Raw genomic sequence first — 12,274 nt, 5'->3', positions numbered from 1 at the left:
TAGCTACAGGCAGACAGGATTAGATAGACAGAACCTGGTACAGTCCCAGTCTCTTAGCTACAGGCAGACAGGATTAGATAGACAGAACCTGGTACAGTCCCAGTCTCTTAGCTACAGGCAGACAGGATTAGATAGTACATCAGACATCAGAGTTTAGGACAGAGGCTTCATTCCAGTTTCAATCTGAATCTATTCTTGTCATGGCCAATGGCTTTTGGAATCAACACTGGCAACTCAAACCTTCAGCTCCCTCCACAGATTTTCTATGGGATTAAGGTCTGGAGACTGGCTAGGCCACTCCAGGACCTTAATGTGCTTCTTCTTGAGCCACTCCTTTGTTGCCTTGGCCGTGTGTTTTGGGACATTGTCATGATAGAATACCCATCCACAACCCATTTTCAATGCCCTGGCTGAGGGAAGGAGGTTCTCACCCAAGATTTGACGGTACATGGCCCCGTCCATCGTCCCTTTGATGCGGTGAAGTTGTCCTGTCCCCTTAGCAGAAAAACACCCCCAAAGCATAATGTTTACACCTCCATGTTTTACGGTGGGGATGGTGTTCTTGGGGTCATAGGCAGCATTCCTCCTCCTCCAAACACGGCGAGTTGAGTTGATGCCAAAGAGCTCAATTTTGGTCTCATCTGACCACAACACTTTCACCCAGTTCTCCTCTGAATCATTCAGATGTTCATTGGCAAACTTCAGACGGGCCTGTATATGTGCTTTCTTGAGCAGGGGGACCTTGCGGGCGCTGCAGGATTTCAGTCCTTCACGGCGTAGTGTGTTACCAATTGTTTTCTTGGTGACTATGGTCCCAGCTGCCTTGAGATCATTGACAAGATCCTCCCGTGTAGTTCTGGGCTGATTCCTTACCGTTCTCATGATCATTGCAACTCCACGAGGTGAGATCTTGCATGGAGCCCCAGGCCGAGGGAGATTGACAGTTATTTTGTGTTTCTTCCATTTGTGAATAATCGCACCAACTGTTGTCACCTTCTCACCAAGCTGCTTGGCGATGGTCTTGTAGCCCATTCCAGCCTTGTGTAGGTCTACAATCTTGTCCCTGACATCCTTGGAGAGCTCTTTGGTCTTGGCCATGGTGGAGAGTTTGGAATCTGATTGATTGATTGCTTCTGTGGACAGGTGTCTTTTATACAGGTAACAAACTGAGATTAGGAGCACTCCCTTTAAGAGTGTGCTCCTAATCTCAGCTCGTTACCTGTATAAAAGACACCTGGGAGCCAGAAATCCTTCTGATTGAGAGGGGGTCAAATACCTATTTCCCTCATTAAAATGCATATCAATTTATAACATTTTTGACATGCGTTTTTCTGGATTTTTTTGTTGTTATTCTGTCTCTCACTGTTCAAATAAACCCACCATTAAAATTATAGACTGATAATTTTTTTGTCAGTGGGCAAACGTACAAAATCAGCAGGGGATCAAATACTTTTTTCCCTCACTGTACCTTTCAGTGATGCTCAGGGGGGCATTGTGGTTGGGTGGACTGGGGAGCGAGGGAGCGAGGGAGAGAGTGATAGGCTGTCCAACTCTGTGGAAATCTGGGGGAGTACAATAAGAGGAAAGATTCACTAAAAGGTTTATGTAAGATGTTCAAGAAAAATGCTGTACACACAGACACAGACACAGGCACAGACGCACAGACACGCACACACAGAGTCCATTCACATTGTGTCCCACCACAGTGACAGTCATGTCCCCCAGTCGTCCCTGACTAGGGCCTCAGTGTGTCCCAGCAGCTCTCTGGCTGCCTTGATCTCTGTCCACAGCAGCTCCACGTCTGTACTGCTGTCCACTACACCCTGATCCACACACCACACACACACACACACACACACACACACACACACACACACACACACAAACAGGAGAGAAAGTCATTTTTGACCACACCACACTAAAACACAAACCCAAATAGCACAGTCAGGACAGACAGGTTACCAGTGAAGCTGAGAAGATGTGGTGGCGTCCCCATGTAACTTCAGCTAGTCTCTTTACAGTTGCCTGTTTGAGGTAGAGACACAGTGAATCGTTGACCAAACTTTGCACAGATTCAAAATTTTTGTAAATCTGTCCCTCTATTAATAAAAACACACGATTGTTGGTGACATGAAGGTCCAGCAGTTTGACTCACAATGGTCAGAGGGCTAATGCTACAGTAGGACACCACATGGATCGACAACGCCCTTCCCAAAATGCTTTGCTCTACGTAATCAAAGAGCGCATCTGAGGTCTGGTCAGGGCTAGAGAGAGGGAAGGAGAGGAAGGAGAGAAGTTAAAGAGGAGGAAGTACTATTATCAAACACAGAGGACTTGCTACTTGTTATGTGTAAGAATAACCCTGCTCTCTGATCGGTCGCTTTATAATGACATCGTCATAACCCCGGTCTCTGATTGGTCTCTTCAAAATGACATCATCATAACCCCGCTCTCTGATTGGTCCCTTCAAAATGACATCATCATAACCCCGCTCTCTGATTGGTCCCTTCAAAATGACATCATCATAACCCTGCTCTCTGATTGGTACCTTCACAGTGACATCATAACCCCGCTATCTGATTGGTCCTTTCATCATAAGATCGTCATAACCCTGCTCTGATTAATCCCTTAATAATGACATAATCATAATGACATTGTTATACACATGCTCTCTGAATGGTCATCCTAGCCCTGCTCTCTGATTAGTCCATTTATAATACATAATACAACCCAAAGTGTAGATAGTGTACAACCCAATGCAGTTATTTCTGTCCTTTCATTAACAGTCCCACTACATCACTGTCCTGTTCAAGTTGATTCACCTGGAGCCCAGGATGATGACCAGGGAGTCAAGCTGAGTGCAGCCTCTTTTCAGGGCCTGGAGGAGGTTACAGCCCACCCAGCTCCCAGCTCATCCACTCAGCCATGAGCCTCCTGCAGTCTGGAGAGTGAACAGGCCATAGAGACACAGTCTACTGTAGAAGGCAGCCTACACAGATCGACTGACAATGAGTCAGCTTATAGAAACTTGCAGTTTAGGTCCAGTTCAAGTTCATGTTCAATTACACCCATACAGCAGTCAATACAAACTGAAATCCATGAGCATACAAATGGCATAGGTCTATCTAAAACATATTTATAAATGGATAAAATGATTGGAAGACATATATACTTACAACAATAAGAACAACACAAACAAACTAGCATTAAGTGTGTACAAAGTTGTAAAAGTATTCATCCCCCTTGGCGTTTTTCCTATTTTGTTGCATTACAACCTGTAATATAAATGGATTTTTATTTGGATTTCATGTAATGGACATCTACAAAATAGTGAAATGAAAAAAATAACTTGTTGTCACGGTACTGATGTGGATGCGGTGGTGAAGTCAGGCGCAGGACACAGAGGATAAGTCAAAACGACTTTACTGAAATACTTGAACAAATACAAAATAAATGGCCTCGAAACACCGGAGGCGAACTAATACGCGAAATGCGTAAAAACACTCACAAACAAACGTACCGAACCTCGAAACAAACGACAGGCGGACAATAACACACAACTACAAAACATAACACAGGGAAACTTATAGGTGACATAATCATGACAAAATACGAAACAGGTGCACTTAACTAGACATGACAAAACAAACGTCGAAAACATCAAACGGTGGCAGCTAGTACTCCGGGGACGACGAAAGCCGAAGCCTGCCCGAACAATGAGGAGGAGCAGCCTCGGCGGTATTCGTGACACTTGTTTCAAAAAATTCTAAAAAATAAATAACGGAAAAGTGGTGCGTGCATATGTATTCACCCCCTTTGCTATGAAGCCCCTAAATAAGATCTGGTGCAACCAATTACCTTCAGAAGTCACATAATTAGTTAAATAAAGTCCACCTGGGTGCAATCTAAGTGTCACATGATCTCAGTATATATACACCTGTTCTGAAAGGCCCCAGAGTCTGCAACACCACTAAGCAAGGGGCACCACCAAGCAAGCGGCACCATGAAGGCCAAGGAGCACTCCAAACAGGTCAGGGACAAAGTTGTGGAGAAGTACAGATCAGGGTTGGGTTATAAAAAAATATCCAAAACTTTGAACATCCCACGGAGCACCATTAAATAATGGAAAGAATATGGCACCAAAACAAACCTGCCAAGAGAGGGCCGCCCACCAAAACTCACGGACCAGGCAAGGAGGGCATTAAATGAGAGGCAACGAAGACACCAAAGATAACCCTGAAGGAGCTGCAAAGCTCCACAGCGGAGATTGGAGTATCTGTCCATAGGACCACTTTAAGCCGTACATTCCACAGAGCTGGGCTTTACGGAAGAGTGGGCAGAAAAAAGCCATTGCTTAAAGAAAAAAGATGGTGTTCGCCAAAAGGCATGTGGGAGACTCCCCAAACATATGGAAGAAGGTACTCTGGTCAGATGAGACTAAAATTGAGCTTTTTGGCCATCAAGGAAAACGCTATGTCTGGCGCAAACCCAACACATCTCATCACCCCGGGAACACCATCCTCACAGTGAAGCATGGTGGTGGCAGCATCATGCTGTGGGGACTGGGAAACTGGTCAGAATTGAAGGAATGATGGATGGCACTAAATACAGGGAAATTCTTGAGGGAAACCTGTTTCAGTCTTCCAGAGATTTGAGACTGGGACAGAGGTTCACCTTCCAGCAGGACAATGACCCTAAGCATACTGCTAAATCAACACTCGAGTGGTTTAAGGGGAAACATTTAAATGTCTTGGAATGGCCTAGTCAAATCCCAGACCTCAATCCAATTGAGAATCTGTGGTATGACTTAAAGATTGCTGTACACCAGCGGAACCCATCCAACTTGAAGAAGCTGGAGCAGTTTTGTCTTGAAGAATGGGCAAAAATCCCAGTGGCTAGATGTGCCAAGCTTACAGAGACATACCCCAAGAGACTTGCTGTCACGATCGTCTACCAATGACGAGGACCAAGGCGCAGCGTTGAAAGCGAACATATTTATTAAATTGGAATGATCACACGATCAAAACAACAGACGATAACGTGATGTCTACGGTTTTACACAAACCAAAATAGAACAAAATCCCACAAACCCGAATGAAAAACGGACAGTTTAAATATGGCTCCCAATCAGAGACAACCCACGACAGCTGACACTCGTTGCCTCTGATTGGGAGTCACTCTGGCCAACATAGAAATAAACACCCATAGAAACAAAACCCATAGATCTACACACCCTGGCTCAACATAACAGTGTCTCCAGAGCCAGGGCGTGACAGTACCCCCCCCCTAAAGGCGCGGACTCCGACCGCGTCAACCAAAACCCACAGGGGAGGGACCGGGTGGGCACTCCGCCTAGGCGGCGGATCCGGCTCGGACCTGATCCCCGCCTCCCCTCTCCAACCCCCAAAGTACCCCTGGTCCGGTCTGGCCCCGCTGGCCGGAGCCGGACTGCACACTGGTGGAGCGGATTGCTCTAGCTCCGGCGTGAAGCATCTGACCGGTGCCGGACCAGCCACCGGTGGAACAGGCACGGGCCGTGCCGGACTGGCGACGCACACCACTGGCTTGGTGTGGGGGAGCAGGAGCGGGCCGAGCCGGGCTGTCGAGCGCACCCCTGACTTGGTGCGGGGAACAGGCACGGGCCGTGCCGGACTGACGACGCACACCACTGGCTTGGTGTGGGGAGCAGGAGCGGGCCGAGCCGGGCTGTCGAGCGCATCCCTGACTTGGTGCGGGGAGCAGGAACGGGCCGAGCCGGGCTGACGAGCGCACCACTGACTTGGTGCGGGGAGCAGGAACGGGCCGAGCCGGGCTGTCGAGCGCACCCCTGACTTGGTGCGGGGAGCAGGAACGGGCCGAGCCGGGCTTTCGAGCGCACCGTAGACTTGGTGCGAGTGGCAGGAACAGGCCGGACCGTACTGGGAACACACACCACTGGCCCTACGTGGGGATCAGGAACAGGCCGGACCGGACTGGCAACACACGCCAGTACCTCTCGCCGTGCCTCTACATCCTCCCTCCCCCTGGTGACCAGTGACTCCCGTAACCTGGCGGCCTCCTGCTGCCCCGTCGTCCACGGCGTTAGCCCCCCCCTAAAAAATGTATGGGCGTCTCCCCTACCCGTGGACCAGGTCTCCATGTCCCTCGCCAGCCTTTCGCCCTTCTGCCACAAGGTCAAGCCCTTCTCTTCCTCACTCGGCTTGACCCAGTCGAGGAGGCGAAGGAGATCTGTTAGGGATCTCCCTGGCGATGGCTCCTGGACACGCTGCTTGGTCACATCTTGGTGGGATTTTCTGTCACGATCGTCTACCAATGAGGAGGACCAAGGCGCAGAGTTGAAAGCGAACATATTTATTAAATTGGAATGATCACACGATCAAAACAACAGACGATAACGTGATGTCTACGGTTTTACACAAACCAAAATAGAACAAAATCCCACAAACCCGAATGAAAAACAGACAGTTTAAATATGGCTCCCAATCAGAGACAACCCACGACAGCTGACACTCGTTGCCTCTGATTGGGAGTCACTCTGGCCAACATAGAAATAAACACCCATAGAAACAAAACCCATAGATCTACACACCCTGGCTCAACATAACAGTGTCCCCAGAGCCAGGGCGTGACACTTGCAGCTGTAATTGCTGCAAAAGACGTCTCTACAAAGTATTGACTTTGGCTTGGTGAAAAGTTATGTTTTTTATGTTTCACAATAAATAATATTTTGCATCTTCAAAGTAGTAGGCATGTTGTGTAAATCAAAAGATACAAACCCCCCCAAAATCAATTTTAATTCCAGGTTGTAAGGCAACAAATTAGGAAAAATGCCAAGGGGGGTGAATACTTATTTTTATTTGATCTATTTTTATTCTAACCCATCCTTCAAACCCAACACTGTAGGTCTTTTACATCCTACAGTAGTAGATCAGCTGTATGTTGTGCTATTTCATTGAGGAAACATGAGTGTATTACTGTAACTGAAAATATGGGCGTCCCCCAAACTATACACAGTTTATGTTTTAACAAACGAATGTAGGAATGGAATGTTTTTTTAAAGCACAGATACACTTAACTGTAGGAATGAGTGATGATCTATGAGGGTATTAAACGATGAAACACTTAACATTTATTTACACTAATAGATACTGAAGTGTTCAGTATGAAAACACATTCTGCTTGTATTCTTTGGCATTGGTGTTGAATACAGCCAGTCAGTCACCACAGAACAGTGCACAGTAGCTCTCACTGTCCCTCACTCTTCCCTGTGTGTGTGTCTTCCTCTCCTAACACAGGCACAAAGTGTTCTCGCATGTACCCACGCATTCCCAAATGACTCATCTAAAATAACACAAGAGGCATAAGAGGCATACTAAAATAGACATTATACCCTAATGAAAATAAACGCAGGAGCGAGCTGAAATAAACAGTGGGCGCTGTGCTGGGTCAGGGCTGTGAGACTGCAGGGACACACACACACACCAAGGCCGTGAGACAGTCCTCCAGGCCTCTCCCTTTCAGTACCATGCTGTTACATCAACATCCAGACTTCTCTGGTATCATCATGGAACTTGACCTCTGAAAAATAATAGTATTTTATCCCACCAAAACACTTGAGGGATACATGTCAGCTATAATATCCTCTCAATTGTGAACAACTGGAATTCTAGAGTGGACTATTTTGTGGTCGAAAATAATATGCCCGTCACCCCTCTGGGTTAAAGGTGTAATCTGTAGTTTCATTTCTGGTTAAAGAAAACTACTTTGCAGGGCTGACGGGGTACCAAAATGCATAGCTGCGGGAAGTAGTTTGGGGGGGCTGAAAAAACGGTTTTGCCCACGCTGCAGACGGATATATCGGTCTGCTAATACAGGACTATTAAAGGCCCAGTGCACTACCTTTGTGATTTTTAAAAATTATATATACACTGCTCAAAAAAATAAAGGGAACACTTAAACAACACAATGTAACTCCAAGTCAATCACACTTCTGTGAAATCAAACTGTCCACTTAGGAAGCAACACTGATTGACAATACATTTCACATGCTGTTGTGCAAATGGAATAGACAACAGGTGGAAATTATAGGCAATTAGCAAGCCACCCCTAATAAAGGAGTGGTTCTGCAGGTGGTGACCACAGACCACTTCTCAGTTCCTATGCTGCCTGGCTGATGTTTTGGTCACTTTTGAATGCTGGCGGTGCTTTCACTCTAGTGGTAGCATTAGACGGAGTCTACAACCCACACAAGTGGCTCAGGTAGTGCAGCTCATCCAGGATGGCACATCAATGCGAGCTGTGGCAAGAAGGTTTGCTGTGTCTGTCAGCGTAGTGTCCAAAGCATGGAGGCGCTACCAGGAGACAGGCCAGTACATCAGGAGACGTAGAGGAGGCCGTAGGAGGGCAACCACCCAGCAGCAGGACCGCTACCTCCGCCTTTGTGCAAGGAGGAGCTGGAGGAGCACTGCCAGAGCCCTGCAAAATGACCTCCAGCAGGCCACAAATGTGCATGTGTCTGCTCAAATGGTCAGAAACAGACTCCATGAGGGTGGTATGAGGGCCCGACATCCACAGGTGGGGGTTGTGCTTACAGCCCAACACCGTGCAGGACGTTTGGCATTTGCCAGAGAACACCAAGATTGGCAAATTCGCCACTGGCGCCCTGTGCTCTTCACAGATGAAAGCAGGTTCACACTGAGCACATGTGACAGACGTGACAGAGTCTGGAGACGCCGTGGAGAACGTTCTGCTGCCTGCAACATCCTCCAGCATGACCGGTTTGGCGGTGGGTCAGTCATGGTGTGGGGTGGCATTTCTTTGGGGGGCCGCCAGAGGTAGCCTGACTTCCATTAGGTACCGAGATGAGATCCTCAGACCCCTTGTGAGACCATATGCTGGTGCGGTTGGCCCTGGGTTCCTCCTAATGCAAGACAATGCTAGACCTCATGTGGCTGGAGTGTGTCAGCAGTTCCTGCAAGAGGAAGGCATTGATGCTATGGACTGGCCCGCCCGTTCCCCAGACCTGAATCCAATTGAGCACATCTGGGACATCATGTCTCGCTCCATCCACCAACGCCACGTTGCACCACAGACTGTTCAGGAGTTGGCGGATGCTTTAGTCCAGGTCTGGGAGGAGATCCCTCAGGAGACCATCCGCCACCTCATCAGGAGCATGCCCAGGCGTTGTAGGGAGGTCATACAGGCACGTGGAGGCCACACACACTACTGAGCCTCATTTTGACTTGTTTTAAGGACATTACATCAAAGTTGGATCAGCCTGTAGTGTGGTTTTCCACTTTAATTTTGAGTGTGACTCCAAATCCAGACCTCCATGGGTTGATAAATTTGATTTCCATTGATAATTTTTGTGTGATTTTGTTGTCAGCACATTCAACTATGTAAAGAAAAAAGTATTTAATAAGATTATTTCATTCATTCAGATCTAGGATGTGTTATTTTAGTGTTCCCTTTATTTTTTTGAGCAGTGTATATAAAAATATTCTGATTTTTCAGGGGGAGCACCCCTACTTCCCGCAGCTATGCCTAAACGGTGTGTGTGTGTGTTTGTGTGTTTGAGCATGGATTATTTCAGCATTTAGTCTTTTGGCCACAGGGGGCAAAAAGGTTACGGGATACACCTTTAAAGCACTATATTATGACCTTGATGACCTCTCTTAGGACTTCTCACCTGAAGGGGTTGACATCTCTGGGGCCATCCCAAAGGCTGCTGGTCTCAGTACCACAGGACATCAGGTACAGCTGACTCTTACAGCTGAGCTGCTCTTCTATCAGAGACTGACACACACACACACACACACACACAAACATACATACATAAACACACACACCTTCAATGCTTGCTGAGAGACAAAGCCCATAGTAAACATATTGTTTACACATATTGTATTAATGAAGTAAATGATGAGGTGAAACCAGGGGTTTAAATGTCTATTTATCTTACCAGTAAACGATGAGGTGAAACCAATGATGTATACAAACCCTGGATTACTGATTAAATATATTGGCCATTGAGAGGCTTTGAAGCCACCGGTCGGCCATATTAGCACTCCCTATTAGGAGCAGTCCTCCATAGGAATGAATGGAATTCTACAGTATTTCAATAAAATGTTTCAAGGACAAAATGACATGTATATAAGTATGTTTTTGTTGTATTTAAGTATGTTTTGTTGAAGTGAGGACAGTAATATTAGTATTCTCTAAAGAAAGACTTTAAGGACATTTTTTAAATATAATTATAAATTTTCTATTTGTATGTTTAGCTCACATAATATCATTTAAAAGTACGCATTAAAGTATCTGTAATAGAAAAAACATGTCAAAAACGAATCTAGACGTTAATAAATGCATTTCTATAGCTTTCAAAATCTTTTTTACAACGGAGGAGTACCAAGATGGCTGTGCGGTAGCTTCATTACAGCGCCCCTTGTCAGTCATCCAGGGTTTATAAACATCACTGGGTGAAACCAGGGGTCTAAATGTATATCTATCTTACCAGGAGGTTCCTCTGTAGATCTGGCAGTCTGTCCTTGGTGCAGTTAACATCTGAGGTGTCAACTATGACCCCTACTCTGGACCCCTTCACCAGCCCAAACACCTGCCACACCCACAGGGGAATGGTACAGTTATACAGTCACTCTGGACACTTTAGTTTGTATAGCAATAGTTATATACTGTATATTATGATGATGGTGATGGTGTTGATGAAGAAGAAGAAGAAGATCTACTATGCCATACCTTCATACTTCCTTGGTTCAGCCATCTTATCCTGCCATGGTACAGCTCAATGGCCCTGTAGAGTCCAAACAACAAATTCATTATCACAAACAGTGGCAGTCACGGTTGCAGCTATGTGAGTGTGGTTGACAGCACATGTTTTGTGTGTGTGTGCGCGTGCATGCTTGCATGCCTGCGTAGGTGCATGCCAGTGTGTGTATGTGTGCCTATGCGTGCGTGGCACCACATGCCAGTGTGTGTGTGTGAGTTTGCACGCATTTGTGTGTGTGTGTGTGTGTGCTAAGAGAGGAGTACTCACTGATACAGCTGGAAGTCAAAGTGAGTGAGTGCTGCAGCAGTGATCTCCAGCTGTCTGCTGAGGCCTCTGTCCTCCCCAGCCCTGCCACCAACAGAGAGGTCAGAGCAGGGGACAAGGGCAACTGCTATTAGGTCATACGTGGCTGTTCAGGCAGCCTTGCTCAGGCAATAACTTCCCAGATGGGCTAAGTTGGATGGAGGCTGATAGGGCATGCATTTGTAACATGGAACGAGCTAGGGGTGCTAGGGACCTGGGCACGTATTCACAAAGCGCCTCAGTGTAAAAGTTCTGACCCATCATCTCTGTGAGGGGCAGACAGAGACACATCTTCCCAGGGAGGGCAGTCATCTCTGAGGGAAGTACTGGCCGCTTCCATCACACCTGTTCACCTATGAAAACCCAATAAAACCCCACTATAAAACCCACTCCAACCTTCATTCAGAATAGCAATATTGTGCTTAATGCAACCCTTGGTAAAAGTGTGCAACCTTCTGCAACACCTTTGTAGTGTGCAACATCCTCATAGGCCGGGAGCTTATTAACATGGATAAATTGGGCATCACCTCTTATCTAATGACATACAACACAGTATGACACTCTTGACTTCTTCTTCTAAAAGAGTTACTCAAAGGCATCTGTAAGACAAGCCAAAGTAACTAGCATCCTCTTTGCGCAACCCTTATGAAAGGGCAGAAGCCAGCAGCTCCCTGTAGTGTAGGCCTAGAGGAACAGTTGGAGCCATTCAGAGTAGTAAGTAGAGTTTGTAGTGAGACACAGTTCAGACAGAGGCAGTAACCCTGTGAGCTCTGTGGCCACGGGGGAATAACAAAACAGCAGCACAGCACTGTCACAGACTGACTGGGGCTTCAGTGTGATCAATACCCATTGATTCTGTTCATGAATGATCTTAGCCATACAGCCATCTGTCAGACACCTGTCCACCAGAGGAGGCTGGTGGGAGGAGCTATAAAAGGACGGACACATTGTAATGACTGGACTGGAACTGATGGACCAGAGTCAAACAAACATACGGTTTCCTTATGTTTGTGTTTGATACCGTTCCATTAATTCCATTCCTGCCATTACAATGAGCCCGTCCTCCAATAGCTCCTCCAACCAGCCTCCTCTGCTGTACACAGACTTTACAGGAGAGGATAAGAAGGGAGGGAAGGTAGTGCCTTCAGATTTCTATCACCTGAAGCGTAAAAAAAAAAACTAATT

At 46.7% G+C, this 12,274-nt stretch overlaps 1 long non-coding RNA gene across 1 annotated transcript; it reads right to left on the bottom strand.

The window, feature by feature from the left end:
- Window positions 1-9,720: 9,720 nt before the first annotated feature.
- On the bottom strand, window positions 9,721-10,815 carry LOC121566530. The gene is made up of 3 exons (XR_006000918.1): window positions 10,756-10,815; window positions 10,514-10,615; window positions 9,721-9,795 (listed from the first exon to the last, which is right to left on the bottom strand). It is a non-coding gene; the product is annotated as an uncharacterized LOC121566530 (long non-coding RNA).
- Between the last annotated feature and the right edge of the window lie 1,459 nt (window positions 10,816-12,274).

Source organism: Coregonus clupeaformis, unplaced genomic scaffold (assembly GCF_020615455.1).
Source record: "Coregonus clupeaformis isolate EN_2021a unplaced genomic scaffold, ASM2061545v1 scaf0145, whole genome shotgun sequence".
NCBI lineage: Eukaryota > Metazoa > Chordata > Actinopteri > Salmoniformes > Salmonidae > Coregonus > Coregonus clupeaformis.
This window is presented reverse-complemented; position numbering and strand designations above follow the sequence as displayed.